At 40.5% G+C, this 26851-nt stretch overlaps 1 protein-coding gene across 2 annotated transcripts in view; it reads left to right on the forward strand.

Moving 5' to 3' along the window:
* The window catches only part of GRM7 (glutamate metabotropic receptor 7), a 673384-nt gene that overhangs the window by 598380 nt on the left and 48153 nt on the right, over positions 1-26851 (forward strand). The gene's annotated exons all lie outside the window — the stretch shown is intronic.

The raw sequence follows: 26851 nt of genomic DNA on the forward strand, positions 1-26851 counted from the left end.
TTAGGGGCTATTTCTACTTCACTCTGTCTTTTGCTTATGAATGAGTGGCCCTAGGAACTTTTTTGTGTGTTGAATTAAAAAGGAGTCAGCAGAGAGAACCAGAAGCTTTCTTTCTGGGAGTAGTCACTGGTGTGGCATTGTTTTGTAAAGAACACTTCTATTCATTACTTCAGCTTGTTTCCAGTCCAGTGAAGAGGCTGAGACCTGGGCTTTGGGACTGGGAAGCCCTGGGTTTAAGGCTCAGCTCCTCCATTAACCAGCTATGTGACCTTGGCCCCACCCTCTGAGCCCGTGGGACTCATCCCCAGAAATGGGAATTGCCTGAGACTGATATTGTGGCACTGAAATGAGCTAAGGTATAGAGCACAGTGCCTGGCTCATCGTGAATGCTCAAACATTCTAGCCATGAATTATTTATTGTTTCTATGGAACACTGTCCATTACTTTACTCCCAATTCTGTAGTAGAAAATAATCCCACAGTGTTGTCCCATTTATGTGCTATTTATGGTCATCTCCACTACTTAAGAAGACTAGAAATGTATCTGTTTTGCCCACCTTTATCTTTCTCCTTTCCTCTTATAGTGTAATAAGAAGTCAGTGAACTTATATAGGGACTTTCTTGCCAGTTGCCTCAATTGTCTCTAGTTCCAGTTCTGTGAAATAACTCATTTAACATAAATAAATTGGCTAAAGACAATCCCAGCTTACGACTTTCCAACCATAAGGACATGAGGGTAGGTTATTTCAAATAAAGTAAAAAACTCAGTCGATGCTAAAATTTTGCACACACACACAAAAATACAGTATCTTTGCTTTGGCTTATTGATAAAGACCTAAGGGAAATATATAGTTAAATTTGATGCACAGGAGCAGAACATTTTATTCAAAATCCCCTGAGATGTGAAGACCAAGCCTATTCCTTCAGCCTTGCTAATGAATCACCCCCATATCTCCTGGAAGTTTTTTCCAAAGCCTCTGAAGAGTAAATCTCACAGATTCATATCTGCAGCATCACCAGTTAAGCCCTAGTCATGTTAGCATCCTCCCCTTCCACATGCTTCTGTGCCTTGGCTCTGTGCAGAGTAAATGGGGTTATTTCTTTTCTCTGTTTATAAGCCTTGTAAGAGAGCATGAGAAGTGGGGAAGCAAGCTGTAATAGCTAAGGGGAAAGAGAGATTGTCATTCCTCCTAATAATAATGAGGGTTACCCTCACACCTATTTGCAATGAGGAAACTGTCTCAGAGAAATTCAGTCACTTGGCCATGCATGGCCCAACAGCAATAGTGACAGAGCAGGGTGAAAGATGCCAGGCCATGCTTAATGGGAATCAGAGAGCTGACTGAAGAGGAACAATGCCCTCTCTTTTATGGACACTTTGGTTTCCTAGGGATGACTGCTCCAGCCCAAGGGAGGTAATGATTTAATTACTTAAACTGATTTCCCATCAATGATTTCTTTCAGCCTGTATTTATTAAGCACCTCCTATTTACGAGGTAGTTTCTTTCTAAAATCAAGGAAAAGCCTGATAACAGGTCAAGATTATCTCATATTCCTCACAGAATATCAAAGTTAGGGGAAACCTAAAAGCATCTAGGCACACAGCTTCCAAATTATAGTCACCAAAGGGCCACCAGTCTAGAAATTATAGGAACTGTTAAAAATACAAAATTCTAACTCCCATTCCAGACGCACTGAACTAAAGGGAGGCTAGAAGTGAACCTTCATTTTATGAACTTCCATTTAATTTTTATTAACTCAATCCTGGATAACTTGTATGCATGCATATTTAAGAACCACAACTGTAGACCAACCCTTTCATGTTAGACATAGGGACACAAAAGTCTAGTAAGGAGAAAGGTGTGCCACCCAGCACCCCCTGTCCACAAGAATCAGAAGCCCACTTTAACAAGTACAACAGAATTGTTCTCAGGATGACAGTGTGGGCAAGTGCTACTAATAAGTATATGGACATTATGTGCAATGGTTGGTACATCTATTTTCCTGCATTGTATTTGTTCAAAGTTGTAGAGTTATCAACTCTTATTCTAAGAATAAGATGAAACATGCAGTTCTGTTCCTTGAAATGATTGAAAGGAGACAGGGTTAGAAATATGAAATCTGTCCCAAAAATGCAAATTAAAACCACAGTGAGATACTACTACATACCCACTAGAATGACTAAAATTTAAAAGACTGACTATCCCAGATGTTGGCCAGGACATGGAGCAAGTAGAACACTTATGCATTACTTCTAAGTATGCAAAATTGAACAACAACTTTAGAAAATATTTTGGCAATTTTTAAAAAACTAAATAATATGAGCCAGCAATTCTACTCCTAAGTATCTACTTATGTGGAATGAAAACATATGTCTGCCTAAAGTTGTACAGAGATGTTCATAGGAGCCAACAACTGTAAACAACCCAAACGCTCATCAGCAGGTGAATGACAGTGTATCCATATATCCATGCAGTGCAATACTCATCCGCAATAAAAAGGACAATCTACTGATACAAGAACATGGATGAATCTCAAAAGCGTTACACTAAATGAAAGGAGCTGGACACCAAAATCAACATACTGTATGATTCCATTTATGTGAAATTATAGAAAAGGCAACATTGCCGTGATTAAAACAAAACTAAACAAATCACTGTTTACCAGGGTGTAGAGAGAACTGACTGCAGAGAGGCATGAAGGAGCTTTGTAGGATGATGGAAATATTCTATATCATGATTGTAGTGGTAGATATATGACAATATATTTGCCAAAACATGCAATTGTGCAGTTAAAATTGGTGACTTTTATTGTCCATAATTATACCTCAATAAAGTTGACCCAAAGTGGGTGGAAGAGGAAAGGGAGGGTTATGGACTGAATGTTTGTGTTTCTCCCCAAATTCTTACATTGAAGTGATAATTCCCCACCCCCATCCCAAAGCGATGGTGATTAGAGATGGGACCTTTGGGAGGTGGTCAGGGTTAGATGAAGTCCTGAGGGTGGGACCCACATGATGGGATTAGTGCCCTATAAGAAAAGACATCTGAGAGTTTGCTCTCTTCCTGTGCACACGCTGATGAGGCCATGTGAGCACACAGTGACAGGGTGGCTACCTACAAAGCCGAGAGAAGAGGTCTGAGAATGAAACCGACATGCCAGCACCTTGATTTTGGACTTCCCAGCCTCCCAAATTGTGAAATATACTTTCCTGTTGTTTAAGCCACCAAATATATGGTATTTAGTTATGGTATCCTGAGCTGGTGAGGAAAGGAGAGGAGAGGGCAGAGAGGAAAAAAGGGAGGGGAGGGGTGGAAAGAAAAAACAGTCCCTGTGGTGCTGTGTTCATGAAGACCCTTAGGGTTTGCATTAGGCCCCAGACTGGCTGTGCTAGTTTCCTAGGGCTGCCAAATTATCAGAAACTTGGTGGCTTAAAACAACAGGAATGTATTCTCTCTGTTTTGGAGACCAGAAATTCTCAATTAAGATGTTGGCAAGTCTGACTTCTTCTAGAGGCTCTGGGGAGGGTGTGTTCCATGCCTCTTCCTTAGAATCTGTTGGCTGCAAGCAAAATCCTTGGCTTCCTGGGTTTGTAGACACATCCCTCTAATCTCTGCTTTTGTAATCACAGCACCTGCTCTGTGCTTTCTCCTATTATCTTTTAAGGATACTTGTCACCCTAATCCAAGATATTTTCATCTTGAGATCCTCAATGTTAACATATGCAACATCTGCAAAGACCTTTTTTCCAAACAAGGTCACTTTCACGGGTTTCAAATATATCTCTTTATTTTGGGTCGGAGCACAATTTGATCCCCTCCACTGACCAATTATCGAATGGCTTCTTGTTGGTTTGAGAATGAACCTGTATGCCTCACTGAAAAAGGGAATGTCCACGATGGGGGATTATCACCTTAGTTCAGGTTTGCCAGTTGTTACAACTGTTAGATACCAAGAATTCATAACAGGAAAGAGACTAAGAATGAACTTCTGCTTTCCCAAAGCACCATCTGGGTTCCAACTGGAGGAACAACTCACTGTGAATAGAAATTTTCTCATCCTTGCCCTCTTCAGAAATTTTGGACATGACAAAATGTCCAAAAATAACTGTATCTGTGTTCATGGTTTCTTTATAAAGGAACCATGTGTAAGACAGATCTGGGTCCCACCACTTACAGGCTATACAACCATATCCATGTTACATAAAGAACCTCGATTTCCAATCCCAAATATGATTAAAGTGATACTAATATAAAAGGCACTATCACTGTTCTTGGCATATGATGGCAATGTGAAGAGAGATTGTTTGGTGGCCCACCAGGGCATGGGTAGTGTCTTTCCTTTAGATTCTGTTTTCATCCTGTCCATAAATTAAAGTGTGTATGTGTGTGCATGTGTGTGTTATTAAATGTGTGTTCCCTAGCACATGGAAACTGACACGCACAAAGCATGAGGTGGCAGACAGAAGAAAGGCAGGTAGTGTTTTCCGTGCTCTGTCACAGGCAGGTTAAACCCCATCTCCTAGAACATCAGCCTTCATTTATTCCTGAGTCAAGCTACTTGATGCCTCCACTTAAAAGTGTAAATTACCACCTACCCAAGGAATGTCATTTGAAAAGTGGATCATTAAAGAAAAAGTCAAGAAGAGGTCCTAGAAAAACAAATTAAATAATTGGAGCTTTCAGACTCTGCCTTAATATATCAGGATATCTCTACCAACTGAAGTATTAGTGCACCTAAAATAGGTGATTTTTAAATGGTCAATTCCTAGCCATTGAACTGGTAAGTGAATTCACATCGACTGGTGCCACTTGAGCACTTGGGCTACTGGAAATATGATAAGTATTTATTTTGGGCAAAAACAAAGATATTTTGAAATACACAGAGAAAATCTACAATGTTTCTATGTAAACTAATGTGTCTGACCAGGTAACAAATGGCAAAAAAATGGCAAGTTCGTGTGTAGGAAAAGCAAGCCTGTTTTCTATGCGTCCTACATACTTTCTATGCTTCCTACACCCACGGAAATACTGGCCAGAACAGGCTGCTGTTCAGTCCACAGTTCCCTGCACTGCTAGGAAGATGGGAGTGTCATTCTGGAGTCCTCCATTCTAATGTCACTTGAGTTCCCTAAATGAGAAAAATGTTAAGAAAGCAGAAAAGAAAATAGCTACAGTCCAGAGCAATAGAAGGTAATCAAGGAATAGTGATTATTTAGGTCATGCCTTCATGGTGTCGGGACAGCCTGGGTAAAAGCCAATGGAAATGATGACTCTATTATCAGATATAAACATATGGGCAGGTTCGTTTGTGATACGCACGTGTTGCTTTGTCCTGATCCATAGAAGGAGGCAAGTGTGAAAGCAGCTAGAACATGCTTTTGGAAGAGGAGAGTTCCAGTTGATGTTAATTTCCATTGAGGAAATGCAGAGTTGTGAAACATCAAGGCAAAGAGAAAAGAACTACTTCCATTTAAAAAATTAACATATTTAGTGAGTGTCCACCCTTGTGCCAGTTATTAACATTAAGGGGATGGTCTTCCAGAATGAATAGCATATGCTTCAGAAAACCTCCAAGTCCAGTGTGGTGGTGGGTAGGAAAGGAAGGGAGGCATGTACATACACCGTTAATTATGTTGATTATAGTAGACGGGGTGCCTCCCTCTGCCTGGGAAAGTCAGGAAAACGTGGCATTAGCTGGTCCTTGAGGGACACCCCTGACCCAGAAGAGCAGGACTGGCCTGAATATATCCACCAGGCTGGCAGTTACAGCAATCACTCCTTTCTCCAGAGATCACTGCAACTAAACAACTAAATGAAGCCCGGGAAACCATTCCGCCCCCAGGTATGTCTCTCTACACCTGCTAGGTCACCAAGGACTTCAACCATAAAATAACTGAGCCAGAATTGTCAAGGATGAAAAACACTATTTATGATATGTTCCTCTATAATCCCCAAGCTCATGTGCACCAAAGGGCATTCCTTATGACCGCAGGCAAGAACAGTGCATGTGTGTACACATCCATAGGAACACACCCAAAATTTAAATGAATCTTCGAAGTGTTAAGCGTTGCTGGGTCCCATGGTGAATTTTATAAACCTAGCTCAATGAATTCCTAATAAATTTAGACATTAGAATAGCAAGGCCCCCAATAAATACACATTGTGCATCTTTCAAATAAAGAATATTCTAAAAAGCAGGGGAGAGAAAACATTTGATTGTGTGAGACTTGAACTGTTTGGTTTTGAGAAATGAAAACTGGTTCCACTGCCATATTTGGTAGCCTTTTGCCCAGATAGAAGTTGGCAATGATTTTGGCTTCATCTTATCTCGTCGTGACATTCAATAAAAGCGAGAAACGGCAAGAGTTCCCAAGGAGCAGAAATGTATGAAATCCAGTGCAAGTGATTCACAGCCAGTTTTTAAAGAGACGGCTGATGTAAAGAAAGTTAATGCCCACTGTGATAAATGCTGCATAGACATTTGGGAGGGGAAAGGATTCTGTAAATAGTAATAACATATCTTAGGAAAATCCATATCATTGTTTATAATATAGTCCACAGAATGGCAAATACCAAATAAAATGAAATCATCAAATAGTTACTCTAAAGTATGTGACCTAGATTGAATTTGAGTCTGAATTCTCCCAGCAATTTCCCATCCAGTTCTGTTTACATGAATTTCACCTTTTTTTCTTTTGCTGTTTTAATTTCTGAAAAAATAATAAGCTATGAAAGTTTTAAAAAGATTAACACTAACATTTTTAATATGATGTTGGAGCATTTAATATCAAACATTTCTTTCCATTTTTAGCAAAGATGTTAAAATTTCTGCAAACCAAAATGTTTTATAGTTCAAGTAATTGCACTTCCTCCACCCAGTAATTGAAAACTCTTTTGTCTGAACTGCTCATATTTCTGTCTAGCTGTCTCCCTTCAAGACCTGCTCTGAGTCAAGCCAAATGAGGTGAACATTAGCTGAAACTTGCTGAGTCTTGGCAGTTTTCCCCATGAGCAAAAATAAATATTTCTGCTTCCCCATACTTTGCAGTATGCCTTTTTACTCAGGATGCAAAGGAATGAGGAACATTGCAGGGTGGAGTACACTGTACCGCACGCAGCTTGAAAGACATAATATTTTACAGAAATATACTTTACAGCTATGGGATATGAGATCCTAGGAGGGAGAGAGAAAGATGTATTGGATTAAAGCAGAGAGTCTAATGTCCATTTAAAGGCATCTTCTGTGACTCCAATTATAGCCAGTTTGTGCCTATCTTAACTCGGGCTCATGTGTAATGTTCCACAGCACTAAGCCTGATGTAAAGTAGACTATCAATAGGCGCGAATTCTCACAGAGAGTAAAATGCATCCTATCTGGAAGTAAAGTGATCACCTATTGGAAGCCCCACCTGTTCACACAGTCCACACCATTGCGTAAGCAAGACACCTGAGGGCCTATCAAACAGATTGGTTCATAGCTTATACACCTATACAATTGATCAAAACCTGGCCAGCTCCATAGTGACAAGATCTCACTAAGACAGGAACCAAATTTGTGTTGTCAACACTTTGGAAGGTGTTCTCTAAAAGAGTAAGACTTTTATTTTCCTGTATCCTGCTGTCTTGAGGGCTCATTTCAGTTTTCCTCCAGACTGAGCTCCACCCCTAATCAGTCACTGTCAGGGAAACATGTCCTAGTGGCCTATTATTCCTAGTGGTATATTAGTTCTGAAAAGGAGGGCAAGAGCAAAATTAGCATAGTCTTTCTAATCTACAGAAAAAATTGAAATTCTCCTCACCAAGAAAGAAAATAGATAAAAACAATCACGCCAGAGCAAAAGTATTAAATACAACCTTATGAATGGACTTTTCAAAAAGTGTTTTTCTCTCAATGCATCACTCCTAAATTATTTTTCAGTGACAGAGGTAAACTGTGACATTGTAATAATGAGATCTGCTGGTCACCACCTTAACCATGGGATCAAAGAGTACCAGCAGCAGCAGGACCCCCTGATTTGTGGCCTCCTAAAAGGATGCACGTGGGTGCCTACAACACCACCTGGAACTATTCCTGACAAATACATCTGACCTGAATTTAATTGTGAGAAACCAGAGAAATCAGAATGTGGGTATTTTGAAAGATACTGGCGTGGGCGTGGGATCCTCGAAAAACACAGTGTTCTTACAGATGGTCAATAGGCATATGAAAAGATGCCCAATGTCACTAATCATAAGAGGGATGCAAATTAAAATGACAGTGAGATACCACCTCACACCTGTCAGAATGGGCATCATCAATACATCAACAAACAAGTGCTGGTGAGGGTGTGGAGAAAAGGGAGCCCTCGTGTGCTGTTGGTGGGAATGCAAGTTGGTGCGGCCACTTTGGAAAATGGTATGGAATTTCCTAAAAATATTAAAAATGGAACTGCCTTATGACCCATCAATTCCACTTCTGGTTATATATCTGAAGAAACCAAAAACACTCATTAGAAAGAATATATGCAGCCCTGTGATCATTGCCGCATTATTTACAATACCCAAGATATGGAGGCAACCCAAATGCCCATCAACAGATGAATGGATAAAAAAAGTGGTGCATATATACAATGGAATATTACTCAGCCATAAACAAGAATGAAATTTTACTATTTGCAACAACATGGATAGACCTAGAGGGTATTATGCTACATGAAATAAGCCAGAGAAAGACAAATACCATATGATTTTACTTATATGTGGAATCTAAAGAACAAAATTAATGAAATTGAAGCAGACTCAGATAGAGAGCATAGACTGATGGTTGCCAGAGGGAAGGGGGATTGAGGGATTGGGTGAAAAAAATGAAGAGATTAATAGTCCTAGGGATGTAAAGTACAACATAAGGAATATAGTCAATAATATTGTAATAACTATGTGTGGTGCCAGGTGGGTACTGGAAAGATCAGGGGGAACACTTTATAAAGTATATGTTTGTCTAACTGCTATACTTAGTACACTTTAAACCAATACAAAATAATATTGAATGTAAACTGTAATTGAAATATAATTTTAAAAAATAAGACAAAAATAAAAGGAAAAGCCAATGTTTTGAAAAACAACAAAATATGACAGACCTATTACAGATCTATTTATTGAAAACTACAAAATATTACTGAGAGAAATGAAAGTAGACTTAAGTAGAAAGATATACATTTTTGATGGGGTTAAGGATCAATATTGTAAGATATGAATTCCCCCCAAATTAGTCTATAAGTTCAATCCAGTGACAACCAAAATAAAAAAAAACAAAAACTTCTTACAGAAATTGAAAAGTAGGTTTTAAAAGTCATATGGAAATGCAGAAAACCTAGAACAGCTGAAACAACTCTGAAAAAGAACAACATTTGATTTTAAGAATTATTATAAAGCTGTAGCATGATACTGGGTTAAGAAAGACAGTAGTTCAATGGAGCTGAACAGAGCCCATGAATAAACACATGTGCATGAACAACTGATTTTTCACAAAAGCACAAAGGTAATGCAGGGTGTGAGGTGTACGTTTTTACCAAATTGTGCTAGAACGGTATTTACAGCCAAAAAAGGAACTTAGAACAATACCTAGCACCATATATAAAAATTAATGCAAAGTGGGTTATAAACATGAAACTGTAAAGCTTCTAGAACAGACAGGAGAAAGTTTCCATGGCCTTGAATTAGGCAACGACTTCTTAGATATCACAACAAATGTACTATCTATAAAAGAACAAATTGAAAAACTGGGCTTTACCAAAATTAAAAACGAATGCTCTTCAAAAGACGTAATTAAGACAATAAAAAGATAATCCACAGACTAGGAGAAAAACTTGGCAAAGCATCTATCTCATCAAGGTCCTGTATCTAGAATCCCAAACTCTTAAATCTTAGCAATAGGAGGAAAATCCAATTAAAAAAAAAAAATGGGCAAAGATTTGAACAGACGTCACCGAAGAAGGCATACAAATGGCAAACAACCCAGTGGAATGTGCTGAATATCTTGACGACTAGGAAATTTCAAATTAAAATGATAATGAGATTTTACAGCACACGTAATAGAGTGGCCAGCAGGAAAAAGACTGACCATGCCAAGTGTGGAAGAGGGCCTGGAGGAACTGGAACGCTCATTCACTGCTGCTAAGAATGTAAAATGATATTCCCATTTTGGACAATACTTTGGTAGTTTCTTAAACTTGAATCATGTATCTACTGTCTGGTCCAGCCATTCTCTTCTATGTATTTACCCAAAATAAAATTGAAAATATAACCATAGAAAGCCTTGTGTATGGCATTCATAATAGTCCAAACTAGAAACAACCCAAGTGTCCACTGACAGATGAATGGTTAAGTGAATGTGGTAAATCCACGCAATGGAATATTTCACAGCAACAAAAATGAATGGACTATTGAAACATTCGACAGTATGGGTGAATCTCAAAATAATTATGCTGAAGAAAAAAAGCAAAAGAGTACACGTTATATGATCCTATTCATATAAAACTCTAGAAAATGCAAATTGATTTTCAGTGACCAAAAGGAAATCAAGGGGGTGTGGAAGAGTGAAAGGTAAAGATTAAAAAGCGACATGAGGACAATTTTGAAAGTGATACATATGTTCACTCTCTTGATTGTAGTGATGATTTCAATGGCACAGACAGGTATAAAAACATCAAATTTTACTCTTGAAATACATGCAGTTTATATCAATAAAGCTACTTAAAAACCCAAGTCAGGGAGACTGTTCTAGTTTATAAGAATCTAAGGAGCCCGGCCAGGCGTGGCTCAGCGGTTGGGCATCGACCTAGGATCCAGGCGACCGGGGTTTGATTCCCGGTCAGGGCACATGCCTGGGTTGCGGGCTCGATCAATGACTCTCTCATCATTGATGTTTCTGTCTCTCTCTCCCCCTCTCCTGTTCTCTCTCTGAAATCAATAAAGATATATTTAAAAGAAAAAAAAAGAATCTAAGGAAACATAAGTGAATGCAATTCATGAACCGTGATAGAATTTTGGATTGGAGAAAAATCATATGAGACTCAGGAAAGTTGGTGAACTTGACTCTGTATCATGTATTAGATGATATTATGAAATTAGTGTTAAATGTCTTAGTTGTCATAACAGTATTGTGGTTATGTAGTAAAACATCCATTTCCTTAGGTGATGCCTACAGACATAAAAAAGAATGAAATACAGGGTGGGACTAAAGTAGATTTATAGTTGTTCATATGGAAAATAGCACAAAAATTAATAAATAATAATATATGAATAAATTGTGGTTTTCATACTCACAACTGTAAGCCTACTTTCGCCCCAGCCTGTATAATGTATGTAACTTTAAAATCACTTAACCGAAAGAAATAGAGAGGAGAAAACAGTGTGGTGAGGTATTAATAAGAGGTAGATCTCAATGAGGACAGTACAGATGTTCTTTGTCCTGGGTCAAAGCTTCTGAAAATTTGTAAGTTTTCAAATAAAATTTTGGGAAGAAAGTATGTATTGTATGTGAAAAATGATAGAAGGAAAAGTTTTGGTTCATAGAAATGAGTTCTGGGAGCGGATACACTTTTTCTGAGATACGCTGACTTTGCCAAACGCATTCTATAAAAGTCGTAAGGTGCTCAGTCGACCTCTTAGGTATATGCTACAAAAGGGATTATAGAACAAATTGTATTGAGAACAGTCTTGATTTTTATTGGAATTGAGATGCTCTTAAGAGTTCCAAGTGATATGCCAAGTCCCAGGTTAGCCTCCCAGGGAGCACAGGCGCAGGTGTATTGGGGTGTCCTTGGTATCAACACCAACAGGTAGAAGGGGAAGAAACAGGATTGGGCCAAACAGAAGTTGGGCTGTGATGTACGCTCAAGGCCTCAATCCATGCCCCTTAGGAGCTCTGGAACTGCCCTTCACAGCTGTCCCCTCCTGGGGCAAAGGGCTGAGCCTTCCTACCCCAGCATCTCCCAGTGATTCTTTGGGGGCTGCCCCGAGGAAGGGGGTGGCACCCTTGGCAGTATGAGACTCTTCAGCCAAGGCATCCCCAAGAGGACCACTGGCTGAGAGCTGTGGACTGCTGATGTCACCAGCATCAGGGGGAAGAAACCCCAGTCCTAAAGGGGAACGCCAACAGGTGGTGCAGCGTGGCATCCAGAAGCTCTCTGTCACCATGAAACTTGTCACAATATTGTTCAGTGTATTCCCCTTTCCTTGTCAACTATCCCCTCACTATGCTAAGTGAAGTAAGCAGGTAGAAAAAGACAAATACCTTATGGTTTCACTTGTTATATGGAATCTAAAAACAAAACAAAACATAAAAAAAAAAAAAACTCTCATAGAAATATAGACCCAAGGGATGGTTCATGGTTCTTTTATACATTGTCAATACTTTTTGCACAAGTTATGCCTAATTGTTTATAATGCTTATAAAATAATTGGCATATAATCGTTCATCACTTTTATACTTTGTGAGAATACCAGTTATTTCAAAATTCTAATTTTCTTTAAATTATTGCTTAACTTTCCTCAATTCATAGCATGATATGGAGACTATGGGTTTTATGAAAAAATGTTCACTTGAGAAAGTAGACACATCTTTCTGGGGTTCAAAGGTGAAGATAGCAGCCCATTGTCACAAGGGTATTTATAAATGGCCTTGTCCAAATTCCACAATCATTAAGTGGCAGAGCAGAAGCTAGAATTCAGGGTTTCTGACACCTGAGTCCAATGACCTTATTTAACACAAAGACCATGCTTTTCTGACCACAGGGTCAAGGAAGCTTGTCCTGAAACATTACTAATGGGTGTAAACTCCATACTACAGTGTCATAGTGGAAGGAAAAAGTGGGATAGTTCATTATTTAGCACCCTATAATCAGCTAGCCAAGACTCCCAGAGTCTACAAATATGAAGAAATGGTCCATTCCTTAAGATTACAGCCACATTTCCCAACGCAAGCAGAGTTTCCTATCCCCTAGTCAGCTGATTCCCTCAACTCAACTCCTTGACAGGCAGAGGCATTTCCATTTGAGGCCACCCCAAGGTACCTCTCTGTTGTGGTTCCTAGGGAAAGCCTCCCGTTTGGTGCTCTTCCTAACACCCTTGGCTCACTTTCCCAGAGTGCCAGCTCTTGGTCCCCATCTTCTGACATGGATAGCCCATGTTTCAGATCCATTCCCTGTACCCATAAAGGGATCACACCTCTCCCACTGCAGGGCTGGGTCTCGTTTCAGCATCTCTCTTCAAGCATTATTATGCACAAGTAGTCTTTGCTTGGAGAGGAATTGCCAGATGCCCTTTATTTACTGCATTTTATATATAAACTAAACAGCTAGAAAGTGAGTGGAGGGAATCGTCCTACCCTACCACACAATGTTCACTTGAAAATCAAAGAATTCCAGTTTCCCTCCCTGATGTGGCCTCATTGCCCTCTCCTCCTCCGTGCCTGGTTTCCTTGGTCTGCTCTTGACCTCAGATCAGTCAGTCAGCGTCATAAACACCTGGCAGCAGAGCCATTAGGCGCTGCAACCTGCTCTTGCTTCAGATGGTGTTTACGTTCTGGTTGCATATTGCTGCTTTTCCACCTTTTTTCCTGCCCGCTGCAGCGCACCTCCTATCATTTGGGGCACCGGCCTGGGTGTAGGTATGCGCACAGTTGGGTGAATGGGTAGCAATACTACATCCTCTTGACAAGAAGCTGGATTTGGCAAGGAAATTGGACACAGTCTGAATCATAGGCAGAAAAAGTTTCTCATTATTTTTAGTAGGAAATATGGGCTTAAATATAAGACACACACAAACATGCAAATCGTGGTAAAGAATGGGACTCTTCTGTCAGTTCCCTTTATAGATACTTCGAGCTGTTTTTTTTTTTTTTTTTAAGCATCTGCAATTAAAGCCTTGGAGAATGAAAAATTAAACAGTTCTATGAGCTAGTCTTTTATTAAATAGGCTTTTAAGTTGAATGTGCATATCGGTGCAGTAGTAGCTTGAGCAAAAAACCCCAATTTACATCTTAGATTTGTCCCTGATTTCTGTGACTCTGCACAACTCATGTGAGCTTTCTGGAACTCAGAATGTTGACTTAATAGTCTATAAGTGCATTTAATCTAAAAACCAAAACCTATCCCAAATGTACTTACATCTCAAAAAGAAAATCAACTTTACATATTAGGATGCTTATATTTGTACCTTACTTTAGAATTTATGTTTTTGAAACTGCTATTTATTCAAAAGAGAATTTTTGAAGTCGCCCTTTGTGATAGGAGCATCCTTGCCATCAAAAAGCTTAGATTCTAGTAGGAGAGTAAGAGTTGAGATAAACTAATCCAAGGCTATGCTGGTCATCACTCATGGTTACATGTACTATGGCTGAAAAGAACAGGCTGCTATGTGACCGCACCTCGGAAGGAGAAAATTCAAGGTGGTGGAGCCATACAGTCACGTGAATTCTGTCAGAGGAAATGCATGGAGTTGGGACCCAGAAGGTGAGTTAGGGGTTAGCTGGGTGAAGAATTGTGAAAGAACTAAACACTGTGGGCAGGGAGAAAGGTGTGTGCCAAGGCCGCCTGCTGGACGCCCCTGAGAACACTCAAGGATGCCAGCACATGTGTGTCTTGCTCAAGAGGGCCTGGCTGGGAAGTTGGAAATGTAGCCGGGCCAGGTACTGTAGGGCAGTGGGAAGTCTTTGAAAGATTATAGGGGACTGCATGATGGGATTTGTGTTTTTATAAAGATCATTCGGGTTGCTCTGTGCAGAATTGCTTAGAGGGGGGCTATTGATGAAGCAGTTAGGATGCTGCTATAGCATCTCAGAAACAATGTGAAAGTGAGTAATAATAATAATTATAATAGCTAAACTTTGAGAATTTACAAATGGTATCCACCACTCTCTGTTCTTATGTGTATTAACTGGTTCAACATATTAAAGACTAGGGTGTGGGCAGTGGGAAGAGAAGGGGACATATTACAGAAATATTTTATAAATAAGTTTCGCTAACTGGGTAACACACTGGATATAAAGGGTAAAATGTGAGGGAACTGCAAGCATTCAAGAATAGCCTTTGATGTTCCATTTTGTGCACTGAGCTAGATGGAGGTAATAGCTCCTGGGAAATAGAAAATTAGTGGGGAGGCAGGTTTCAGAGGGGAAGCTCCATTTCCAATGTCACGTGAGATGCCTATTGGTCTCAGCAGCCCTATGAGGTTAGCAAAGATGATGGTCCCCATGGTAATAAGCATTTACTTGCAGGTAAATGAGAATAACCTTCCCAGAACCACCTTCTGCAGGGCTCTCTCATGCATGGGCCCGAAATCTCCACAGACATCACTGAGTACACTAGAGAGAACACCTTTCATGATTTATCTGTGTTCCCATAAAAAATGTCTGGTGATCCTGCAAGCCAAGACTGAATAGAGAATGTGCCTTTAAGATTATATCTTAAGACTCATTTATCCATTTTTCTTAGAATTATATCAAAGTTTGATGTTTCATTTCAAGAGTCAAATGAAACATAGACTTTTAACAAAGAATGTTTTTCTTAGGTTATAAGGACTCTGTATATGAGCCAAATCTTTTCTGGGTATGGAGACACAGCAACTTACTCAGGTGCTCATTACTTTACCACTTCATGGATCTCTTTCATACTGTATAAGAAGGAGAATTTTTTAAAGAAGGGTAGGTTAGGAATTTTAGGAATTCCAAATAGGAATTGATGCAGCGTAGAGGCCTGAAGAGAGAAAATCTTAGCAATAGAAGTAAATGGTGGTGAAGAACTGGCTCTGTGGTGGCTAGGTTAGGATCCGGGCTCCTTGGGGTTCGGGGAGGTGAAGCTGGAATACATTTCTGGGCCTAGCCCTCTAGAAGGGGGCCCAGGAGCCAGCTGTGTTCATATCAACTCATTTTGCATGCAAAGATTTTTAGCCGGCCCACCCTTGCTTGGAGCAGGGTGGAAACACTTTTTTTAGGAGAGCTCAAACCCACTCGGGTTTGTCCAGTGCTGATGTGATTTAGGATGATACCCTGGACTTTGCACAGAAGGAGGTGGGATGTGTAGAATGATCACTTGGTTCCTCTCTTACCCTGCCTCCTTCCCATCCAGTCCGGCCACTCGTCAGTTCCACCTCCTAATCTCTCTCATCTGTCCCCTGCTGCCCCATTCACTGCCATTACCCTAGTCTGAGCCGTCACTTTCCAAAGAAGGTGATTTTTTTAAAAGGGATATTTATTCAGAAAAACTCCTGCAAGGATCGGAATTGTAAAACAGAATGCATTTATGGTTTTAGTTAAGTCAAAGTCAGCAGCTTTTTGTCAAAAAAAAAAAAAAAAAAAAAAATTTAAACACCCTGAACTCTTCACTCAGTTGTCATAGCAACCATTTCATATTTCCATTGAGGAGACAATTAGGCCCTAAACTGGGTGTTGGCCCAAGGTTTTGGAAAGAAAAGCTTCCTTTCCTCCAAAGGGGGCAGGGCTGTTGATTTTTATTGTTGTTTCAGGCTCTAAGTAAGTCATTATTAATAGTTATGCTTTATGTTTAATGAGCACTTGAAAGAGGGGTTAGGAAATGCAGGTGGCAACCCCAGGACAACACAGTCCCTTCCTCTCTTGGACTATTTGGGGAAGTGCTCCTACAGGGAATGTAAATTCACAGGAACATCCCACTCTTTCTCCTTCTGACTTTATTCTCTGGGATAATGGCAGGGATAGAGCGAAAGATTACAAATGGAATCTGTGTGCCTAAGACTTCCTTCCTTTAAAGTATCAGTTAAGTCCCTTGTATTTGCCACCCAGAGTGCTAGGCTCTGGGGATGCAACAGTGAGCTAAATGCACATGCTTCCTGGTGGGGGAAATAGATACAAATCACACACATGTTTAAATATGAATCATTATGATTGCTCAGAGTGCTCATAACAAGATGGTATTAGCTAGTTGTGGTTAGAAAGGTCTATCAGGTGGGGGAACGTTCCAGGGAAAGGGAAAATCATATGTAAAGTCCCTATGGCAGAAGACAACATGGCATGTTCAAGCGACATGAAAGAGGCCAGTGTGCTGATTTCCACCAACTTTCTGGTCAGTCCCAGAATGGGGTCATTTATCTTTGTCTCCTTTATTATCTCTGAATGCCATGACTGGACCAGAGGAACATCCCGGTGACAGTGCTTGAGCATGAAGGGAAACCAATGAAATGGCTAGACGAAAAAGTACTGAAAAATGGAAAGAAACTAGGGTTGTTCAGAGCCAAAGCACATGGCTACCCTGCCAGGTGCCGCACAGACATGAACCTTACCAGCACACCATTTGGACCAGGGCCTCAGATTTTAAGAAGGAGGACCCAGCCACTTACGAGTCCTTCCTTCCTTCCTTGCTAGTGCTCTGGGACGTACATGCCATCCCTCGCTTCATTTCCTAAGTATCAATATCCAGGCTTCGAAAGGATAAGTTAGGTGCACAGTATCCCCCGGTTGTCAGCAAGCAGCAGGGCCTGCACCCCTGTCCGGAACCGAAGCAGTCCTAGCGCACGTGCCAAACATTCAGAAACCCCCGGCTGCACAGTGGGTCCTCCTCGATGGTGCTCGTTCATCTGTGCAGCTGCTGTGAATTAACTGAGCACTAAATGTGTTCCAGGAGCCATCTCCAATAAGTCTAAAGATATGGTCCGTATCCAATACGGACAGTCTAGTGAAGCCGTGCTTGTTAAATAAACACTCGAATGAATAATCACAAATTGTGATTAATGAAGGGAAATAATTTGTTCTATGAGCAAGAGAAAAAAGGCATAATATACACTTGAGGGTCTGAGAATCCCTCCTCGGGGAAGTGAGACTGAGACCTGCAAGACAGGTAGGAGACAGCCAGGTAAAGATGAGTGGGAATAGCATCTGAGGCAGAGGGCACAGATTTGCGAAAGCCTTGAGGAGGGGCAGAGCACTGTGCATTTGAGACTTAGAGCAGGGGAGAGAGGACAGAGGGGACCCTGCAGAGCTCCTTGGCCACCTCAAGCATTTTCTCTTCTTCCAAAGTGTGATGAGAAGTTGAGCTAATGCAGTGGGACAGCTAGATCCCCCGATACGGTCATCCTCAGCATTGAGTTTTAAGGAGAAATGAGACCTCGACAGTGCCTTTCACATCTGGCAAAGAGTCTAGGAAGGTTTAAAGTAAAGACAGAGGAGGTAAAATAGAAGTCAGACTGCAGGCCATTCGAGAGTGAGTGGGTAGCAGATGCAACTTTTTAGGCCTTGGAAGCAAAAATGAAAGGAAAATGGATCTTGTGATGGAGGCAAAACCGTGAGCCCCTCGGCCCTGCTCCTTGGCCAGGCTCACTCCCTCTGTCTCTCTTGGCGGGATGACTGTTATTTCCCTGCCCAATTTCAGAGCCCTCACTGTTCCATTTAGGGGCATAGGCTGAATGACCATTTGTCTACAATTTTCTGAGGCGTCTCATTGCAATTATTCGCTCCTTTCAGACATAAACCATTACACAGCCGGGGGTCCTGGTGAGGAGTCAGAACACACAGTTACCACTGGATGGACGAGTCGTCTGGCCCAGTTTTCAGCCGTTGCTGTGGTTGGCCCCTCAGCCAGGGCACCACTTAGCCCACTGACTAACGGGGACCACAGCACCCTCTGCAGTCAAGGCAGAGGTTGGGGGGCTGCCTCCATCCACACACACGTGGAAGCCCTAGTGTTAGAAAAGCAGGGGAGCAAAGACGATACAGGGGAAAGGATGAGCTCATGAAGGGGAAAGGAAGGCTCTGAAGGACAGGAAGGGAGCTGCCATTGCTTGCTGGCAAGATGGGAAAGATACAGACCAAACAGAACAGAGGAAGGTCAGGAAAAATAACAGCCAAGCTAATAAGAGGAAAGAGAAAGCTGGTTGAACATGATGATCAAAACCTGTCCCAGTTCATCCAAAAGCCACCGTCAGTGGCTTTGAAAGCTGAGATAAGAGCACGCTTTCTTTTTGGACTGACATTGACTTCTTGTCAATAACATTCTGGGGTCCGGCTCCAACAAATACAAGTCCAACTGAAAACACAATGAATATGCCCGAGAAATGCAAAGACTGTCTCTTTCTTTTAGCCGTTAATTTGACAGCAATATTTTCATGTGATTATTGTCTTTTAATACTTACTAGAACTACAAAGGTGACTTTAAAAGTTGGCGAAATTAGACAGCTCTGCTCTTATCCAAATGGAATATTTCAAGTGAGAACTTTAGAAACAGAGTAAGTTTCGACTTTTTAAAAAAAATCCACTGGCTTACTTGCAAAGTAATATAGAACATCATTGCACATTGCCTGGTATATTCCCCAGCGAGGAACAAGCTGGCATTTTCACATTATAAGACAGACTCGGAAATTGGCTCCTACGAAAAGGCCGTTAGACTCCGTCTTGATGAGTATGGCCAAGGACTCCAAGGTGGTCAATGGAATCCGGCGGAGCGCGTCTCCCCAGGCTGGGGGGAGTGCTTTGCCTTCATGTTAAATCACTAAAGGCAGAGACCTAACATTTGTGGGACTCTCCAACCAGAAGGAACAGTAAATAACTTTTTAGACAACAAAGCAGAGCAAATAGTGCCAGTATTAGCTATATAAAAGAGTAAAACTCCTACCTGACAGTCGGAGGGGGGAAACTTGAAATGAAAATTGAAGGTTCAGAGGGCTGGTGGAGGAAAGAAATTCTGAGTATCAGTGTGTGTAGGCTGGGCTTGTATGTGCCCTGAACAATCGGAAGTGATTTGCCTAGAAGAACTGTCTATCAAAATGGCCTGCAGCTCATGAGGGTGGCTGGCATGGGGAGTGGACTCTCAACTTCCCAGGGATGAGGGGTCCACTGGAATAGCAGCATCTCAGCTTATGCTGTGTGGGAATGCACACAGCCTCAGGCTTCTGGTCAAGAGAGCAAAGAACTGAGATGTAGGTGATTTCAAGCTTGACAGAATCACTTATCTCATGTTCCAGAACTAATTTGCAGTCACCTGGAGTACTTGTCTTATATCCATCCAAGTAAATAATGTAAGACTTAATATCAAGTCTGCCTGGAGATACTAAATGAGAAAAACAAAACGTAGCGTAACTAGGTCTTGTCCAATAATCTAGTTTCCTCCATTATCTGTAATTTTATGCCAGACATCTGTCCACAGAGAGTGTCCCATCATATTTGATGTGTGTATCCACTTATGTATATTGTCTGTTTATTTATTTATATATCACTGACTCAAAGATAGCAGGTCTAAAACAATAGCATGAAAAGTAGCTGCAGATCAAGGGACCATCTACTCTAATAAAAACTCTTGCATTTCCTGAGCACCCACCATGTACCAGGCACTGCACTAACTGCTTTTCACATGATTTCCTTCCATTTTCAAAGTATCCATGGCAGTGATGGAATGAGGTGGGGTTTTGTATCAAACACTCTAGTAACAAATCGCTAGGGTTTGGATTTTCACCCTATCACTTGAAGTGGCTTCCCAAAGTCACCCACCAACAATCCAAGGCCAACATGTGAAATCAGTTCTCAAAGCAAAGTTCCTGTTCATTACACCACCCTTGTAGAAGATGCAAGTCTTCCTCCCCTGAAAAAACATTTCCCCCAGCATTATGCTGAATCTTTTTATCATCATGTATTATTTCATAACTAAGCAAAAGCCTTCAGTATGTTGATCCTCTGGATGACTGAGAAAGTCCCAATTTCAAACATCCTGTCATTCCCCCAGCCATGTGTCATTATTTCTCAGAAATATGGTTACTCTAATTAGGAAGCAAGAGGTACAGGCGGTAAGGAGAGAAAACAATGGTCTTAACTGCAAGAAACTTTCATTTCAATGTAGTCATGTGCATGTTCCAAACATTTGTCAAGTACTAGTATATTGTACCCTTCTTCTTTACTGTGACTGCATCAGACCATTTTTAATTTTTGTTTCATAGACTTTGGGATGTCATGAGAGTTATGAAATTTCTCCCGTACCACCTAAAGCTTGCATAAAGCCTTCTTGTCACAATTCTCAACCGTCATTTGGGAACAGAAAATTGGTTATTTCTTATAAAATAACCAATGACAGACAAAATAACGGTTTGACTACACTTTCAAACAAAATGGGAGCAAACTTAATGAGATGTTTTTCCCTAAAACAGGTTGTTATTCACAGTGGAGTCCATAAGAAAGATCATAATTTTAAAATGTATTAAGATGCTCTGCTGCTGTGGCTCAGCGGTTGAGCATCGATCTATGATCCAAGAGATCGAGGTTCAATTCTGGGTCAGGGCCCAGGCCCAGGTTGCGGGCTTGATCCCCAGTAAGGGGCATGCAGGAGGCAGCTGGTCAATGACTCTCTCATCATTGATGTTTCAATTCTCTCTCTCCCCCTCTCCTTTCCTCTCTCTGAAATCAATAAACATATTTAAAAAATAAAATAAAATGTATTAAAACTATTAAAAACAGCATAAAAACAAGTTATTTTATATTATAGCCAACAAATAAATTAGTGATACTAACACACGCCCGTGGTTGAGTGATTGCTACATGCTAGGCACCTTTGTATATATTTTACAATGGTGAGCCCATTTGATTCTAACAACCTTATAGGTATTGTTATCTCCACTCTGGAAATGAGGAACAGAGGCACACAAATAATAGCTAACAACAACAAAAGACTAAGAGCTTTTCTTAAAACAATGTTGAAGGCCAAGGATATTTATCATGCCTAATACTAGCTTCAAGTGTAGAACTTTCTGCTCATCCAGAATTTAATAAGCACATACTTTGTGGCAGACATCATGTTTATTTATCCAGTTAGCTCTGCTATAATGTGACATGTGTGTTTTTAAAAATCACCACGTTATGCAATATTGTGCTATAAACATAGGAATTACGGGAAAAATTGGGTTAGGGACACACGCTCAGAAACATCACCAGTGACATTTAAAAAGGGGTAGGAATCTAATAAAAATGGTGGCATGGTTTTCTACATGTTAAATGGCTACAAAGTGTATAAATATCACAGTAAGTGTGGCACTTTACCTAAAAAAAAAAAAAAAGCCCTGAAGTTTGCTCATGGGAGCAGGTGCCAAAAGTATTACTGCTTGTGATTCATGGTGAAATTGCGGAATGGGGCAGCTGGCAGATGTTTGAGGCACGGGTGTGGGTGTGCATTTCAGATATCCCCACACAGCTGGGTTCCGCTGGTGCCTTTGACTGCATTCATCGAGTGTTTCTTACAGAAGAAATCACACATTTGCAAACATGAACTTTGTGTTGTACTCAAATTGTTCCCTAATCTATCAATCTCATCAGGATGAATTTACATTTTCAAGGCAAATCAAACCTACCATCTTCACAATGGTGTGCTGAAAGCCTGGGCAAGTGCAGTCACTTGGAAGTATCTCAATAAAAATGGTGAATGGATAAGTGGGTGAATGCACAAATAGTGGTGAAATAGGGTATGTTTCACATAGCCTGTCTGAAAATACAACTAACAATAAATCAACAGCATGGGTCGTGAGTCAATTAGCTCTTACAGTAATGGTTTGATACCATCAAATAGTCCCAGAACTTTTTCTAATGGAATTTTTATAGGGTTAAATGTGGTAATTCATTAGTATAAATACATTGTTGGTCCATTTTTATAGTACATACTTCTTATTAAAGACATCATTAGTAATGATGAGACTATTTTGATGAACCTATAAATCTGAAATTGGGTTTTTCCTGATAGTTCTAGTTTCATATCTATGTGCCTTGTGAATTTGTCTTCAATTTCTTTATTTTTCTTTGGACAGTAGTGAGAATACTCCGATTTTCAAAGTTTAAAATTTGTAACTATTACAACTATTGCCAGCTTGCCTTGAAATCTCTCAAAATAATCAACTAAACTGATTCTGAAACTTACACAGAAGAATTGGCAGATTTCAAAGTTTGCTCATGAGTACTAACAAGTTTTCGTATTCTTTAGTATCTTAGAAATTGAAAGTTAGACAAGGAGAACTCAACTAACCCTAAGTGCTACACCTACTTACAAAGCAACCTTGGAATCTCATGATATGAGTCCACACTTTATCTGACAATGAACTTTTAGGCCAAGATTAGGAAATGCATGGAGCAGATTCAGGCGGGCTTCGCCTGGCACTGAATTAAGCACATGCCTGTGTGTGTACTCTGATAGTATATGTGCTGCTGCATCTCAATCAGACAAGATAGGGATAGCTATGGTGTTTGAGACACTACAGCCTAGTTCATCAATAAGACATGTAAAAAGTTTAAAATATGTGAAGGTAGGTACAGAGGAAGCCTTATTTTGAGATCTACACCACAACCACCTAATAAAGAAATATTAGGCAGAAAGTAAATATTAGCAGCTAACATTTCACAGGGACTTATTTCCCAGGCATTCTGCTAAGCACTCTTTGTATATTAATTAGATCTTCAAAACAACCATATGAATTAGGAGCTATTATTATCTTCATTTTGTAAATAAGGAAACAGAGAGACAGAGAAAATATTTAGAGCCAAGAAATCCATGCATCAGATGTTAGGGAAACCACTCTAGAATGTTATGCACAGCTCTTGGCTGGCTGGCCTCTGAACCCCTTGCCTGAATGCTCTTTGGTTTTATAAGCTGGATTATACATGATGGGCCTTAGAAAAGCCACCTTCAGCCAAGCAGCAGAAGCTGGATCCATTTGGGTTGACGATAAAATTAAGGCCTAATCACCAAAACTCAGAGATTACAAGGCAGTCGGCATCCCTCCCGTAGGCCTCAGCCATCGGGCTTGACACAGCTAAGATGGTGATGGTCTGAGGCTCAGCTCAAGGCCAGCCTGGGAAGAGGCCTGATCTCAGGAAAACTCCTGGGCTCTGATGCAAGGGTCTAGTAACAATCACCAAAGACTGCGCATCACTAAAGAAATTATAAGGAAGATAGAATAAAATGGTGTGAAATACCCAAGATGAGACAGGGTTAAGCATTTTACAGTAAGCATCAGAACAGCTATGAGACTAAAAATAAATGGGTTGCAATTGGCTAAAAGAATGTACTAAAGGAGATGCTGGGATGAAAACTCAGGACTTGAACAGTGTGCTTCCCATTGAATAGTAAAGAAACAGTGACTTAATTTCCCTCTTGGGGCTTAATGGGGTTGGATCCCTGTGGACCAATACCTCTGGGATCCCTAAGGGCCGGAGCCTTCGTATCTTTATACTTACTTTATAGCACTTTATAGTGTAGCAGGTCCTCAAACAATAGAGTTTCATTCAATGCTGTTTTGTTATAACATTGATGAGATGCCATAGGCACTGAACTCTTGTGTCTATCAATTAGACTATGGCAAAATTGGTTTGGTTGTATTTCGTTTCGCTTAGTCACAGATCCTATTGACAGCATTAAGTGAGGACTTGCTGTACTTACTGACTGCTAGGCTCTATCCTAAACACTTTACAAATAGTAATTTATTTAATCATCAAGACAGCATCATGAGGTGGTACAAACATGATCATCCCCACAGAGAGGTGAAGTATTTAGCCCAAGGACACGGAACTAGGAAATGGGAACTGAACTCAGATAACCTCCTCATTTTTAACCACTATGCTATGTAAAGAGGATTTGGGGGAGTGGGAACTTGGTCAATACATTCATGTTGGTTTCCACATACTTCTGAAGTGTCACCAGAGACTGTAATATTTTCAAAAGAAGATAGCAAAGTCTCAGTGGGCTCTAGCTTGAGAATAATGAAGTGAAGCAATCCATAAAACAAGTATCATAGCTTTTTGAGCCTTACATTGCTAAGCTGTCTTTGTTAAGAAATATATGCACACACACACATATGTATATGCATAAGCATACATACATATATAATCTATAGTTATATATAAATAATAAACAAAACAAAAAAACTGTGAATGATTCCTTCAACTGCAAAATTTGCTTCTGAGCAGAAGAAGAGAAACAACCACCTAAGATCCCACGTGTCCTCTTCTCCCCTTTTCTGGGACTGGCTAATCCATGCTTGCAAAGCTCTCAAGAGAAGGGTGACAGCAGTGGTCATGAGGGAAGGAAACCAAGTTGCCCAGGTTCATATAGCCCTGTGACCATGAACAGTGAGTATAGACTGGCAGGATAGAATGGCATTGAAAGTCTAAAGGTATTCTAATAGGAAAAGATGAGCTTTTATTTTTAAAAATACCTCTTTCTTGATTTCAGGGAGAGAGAGAGAGGGAGAGATAGAAACATCAGTAATGAGACAGTCCTCATTGGTCGGCTGCCTCCTGCACGCCTTCTGCTGGGGATCGAGCCCACAACCCTTGCATGTGCCCTGACCCGGAATCGAACCGCGATCTCCTGGATCCTAGGTTGACACTCAACTGCTGAGCCATGCCTGGCCAGGCAAAGATGAGCTTTTAAAAGATGGTCTAATTCACAACCAAAAGGATCATTAATTCAATGTTTTCTTTGTCTTTCTAGTTTATATTCTTATGTATTATACAGTTAGCAGCTGGCAGCTCCTTTAAGCCATTCAGAGACATACAGATTCAAATTAATGTTTGCTGGAAAAACTGTATTCCCTACAGATGAGATGGCAGTCTCTTTTCTTTTTTTTTTCACCTGGGCCTCAGTTTGAAGAAATAAGATCAGAAAGGTCCAGGCAGCCAGTAGGTCTGATGGAAATTCTGCTGTATATTTAGAGAAAGGGCGTTTGACTACTCAGTAATAGGTAGGAAAAAGTGTCTATCATACAAACGCATTGGCTCATTCATCTCATATTTATTAACCCTACTGTTTGCCAGCACTGCAGACACAAATTGCACTACAGACACAGGCTCCTGCCTTTGTATAACTATGGCCTAGTTGGGGAGACAGATGGTCAAATGATCAAGGTAGTGGGAGTGTAATTACAAATGGGGACCAATGATGTAAAGAAAACAGGTTTTTGAGGGCATGCAAGTTAAGAGGCTGGCCTAGGCTTGAGGCAGCCTGGATGGATGTTCTAAGCAGCACAGGAGGAACATTCCATACAGATGAAAACAAGAATTAAGTAAAACCACATGTGTGAAGGGTCAGTGGTTGAGGGAGCACAGCATCTTCAAGACCTGAAGGATTGGTCTACAGATGGTGCCCTGGGGAGGAAGGTGGGGGCACACTGGTGGAAAATTAGTCTCAAAAGTAGACAGGAGGCAGGCCAGGTGGGGCCTTGTTGAATTCATTAAAGATGGGGATTTTATCCTCAGATCAATGCAAAGGCAAAGCTGTGGAAAACCATGACCTATTATGTTCTCAAGGAACTAGATTTTCCACTGACATGGAGACCATGGTAGCTAGTCACTTTGTTTAAAAAATATATTTTTAAAATTTATTTATTCACCTACCTAATTGTTTCTTTCTAGCCTTATTGAAGTATGATTGACAAATAAAAACTGTATATATTTAGGTTATATAACGTGATATTTAAGGTATGCCACATGATGATTTAAGATCCATTGCAAAATAATTACCACAATCAAGTTAATTAACACATCCATCACCTCACATTTCATCTAGCCTTTCCAAGTCATGTAAGACACAAATATACCTAAATGTATTGCAAGGTGTGCTTCTAGATCATGACAGGGCACTTCATGAACGCAACTGGACCAAGGCAAGTTGTGCGTAGTTTTCCCCTCACTGACTTGACAATTCCCTACACCCTTCAAACTTCATCTTTTCAAAAGCAGGCAAGACAAAGATTTAACACATTAATCAGTGAATGATTGCTCTGATTTCTCAGGGAAGCATGAGACAAGGATGCTATAGGCACCCCCCAAACCACAAATAGCAATGTCAGAAGGAGACTTTGCACCCTATTAGCAATTTA

Source organism: Miniopterus schreibersii (assembly GCF_964146895.1).
Source record: "Miniopterus schreibersii genome assembly, chromosome: 15".
Taxonomy (NCBI): domain Eukaryota; kingdom Metazoa; phylum Chordata; class Mammalia; order Chiroptera; family Miniopteridae; genus Miniopterus; species Miniopterus schreibersii.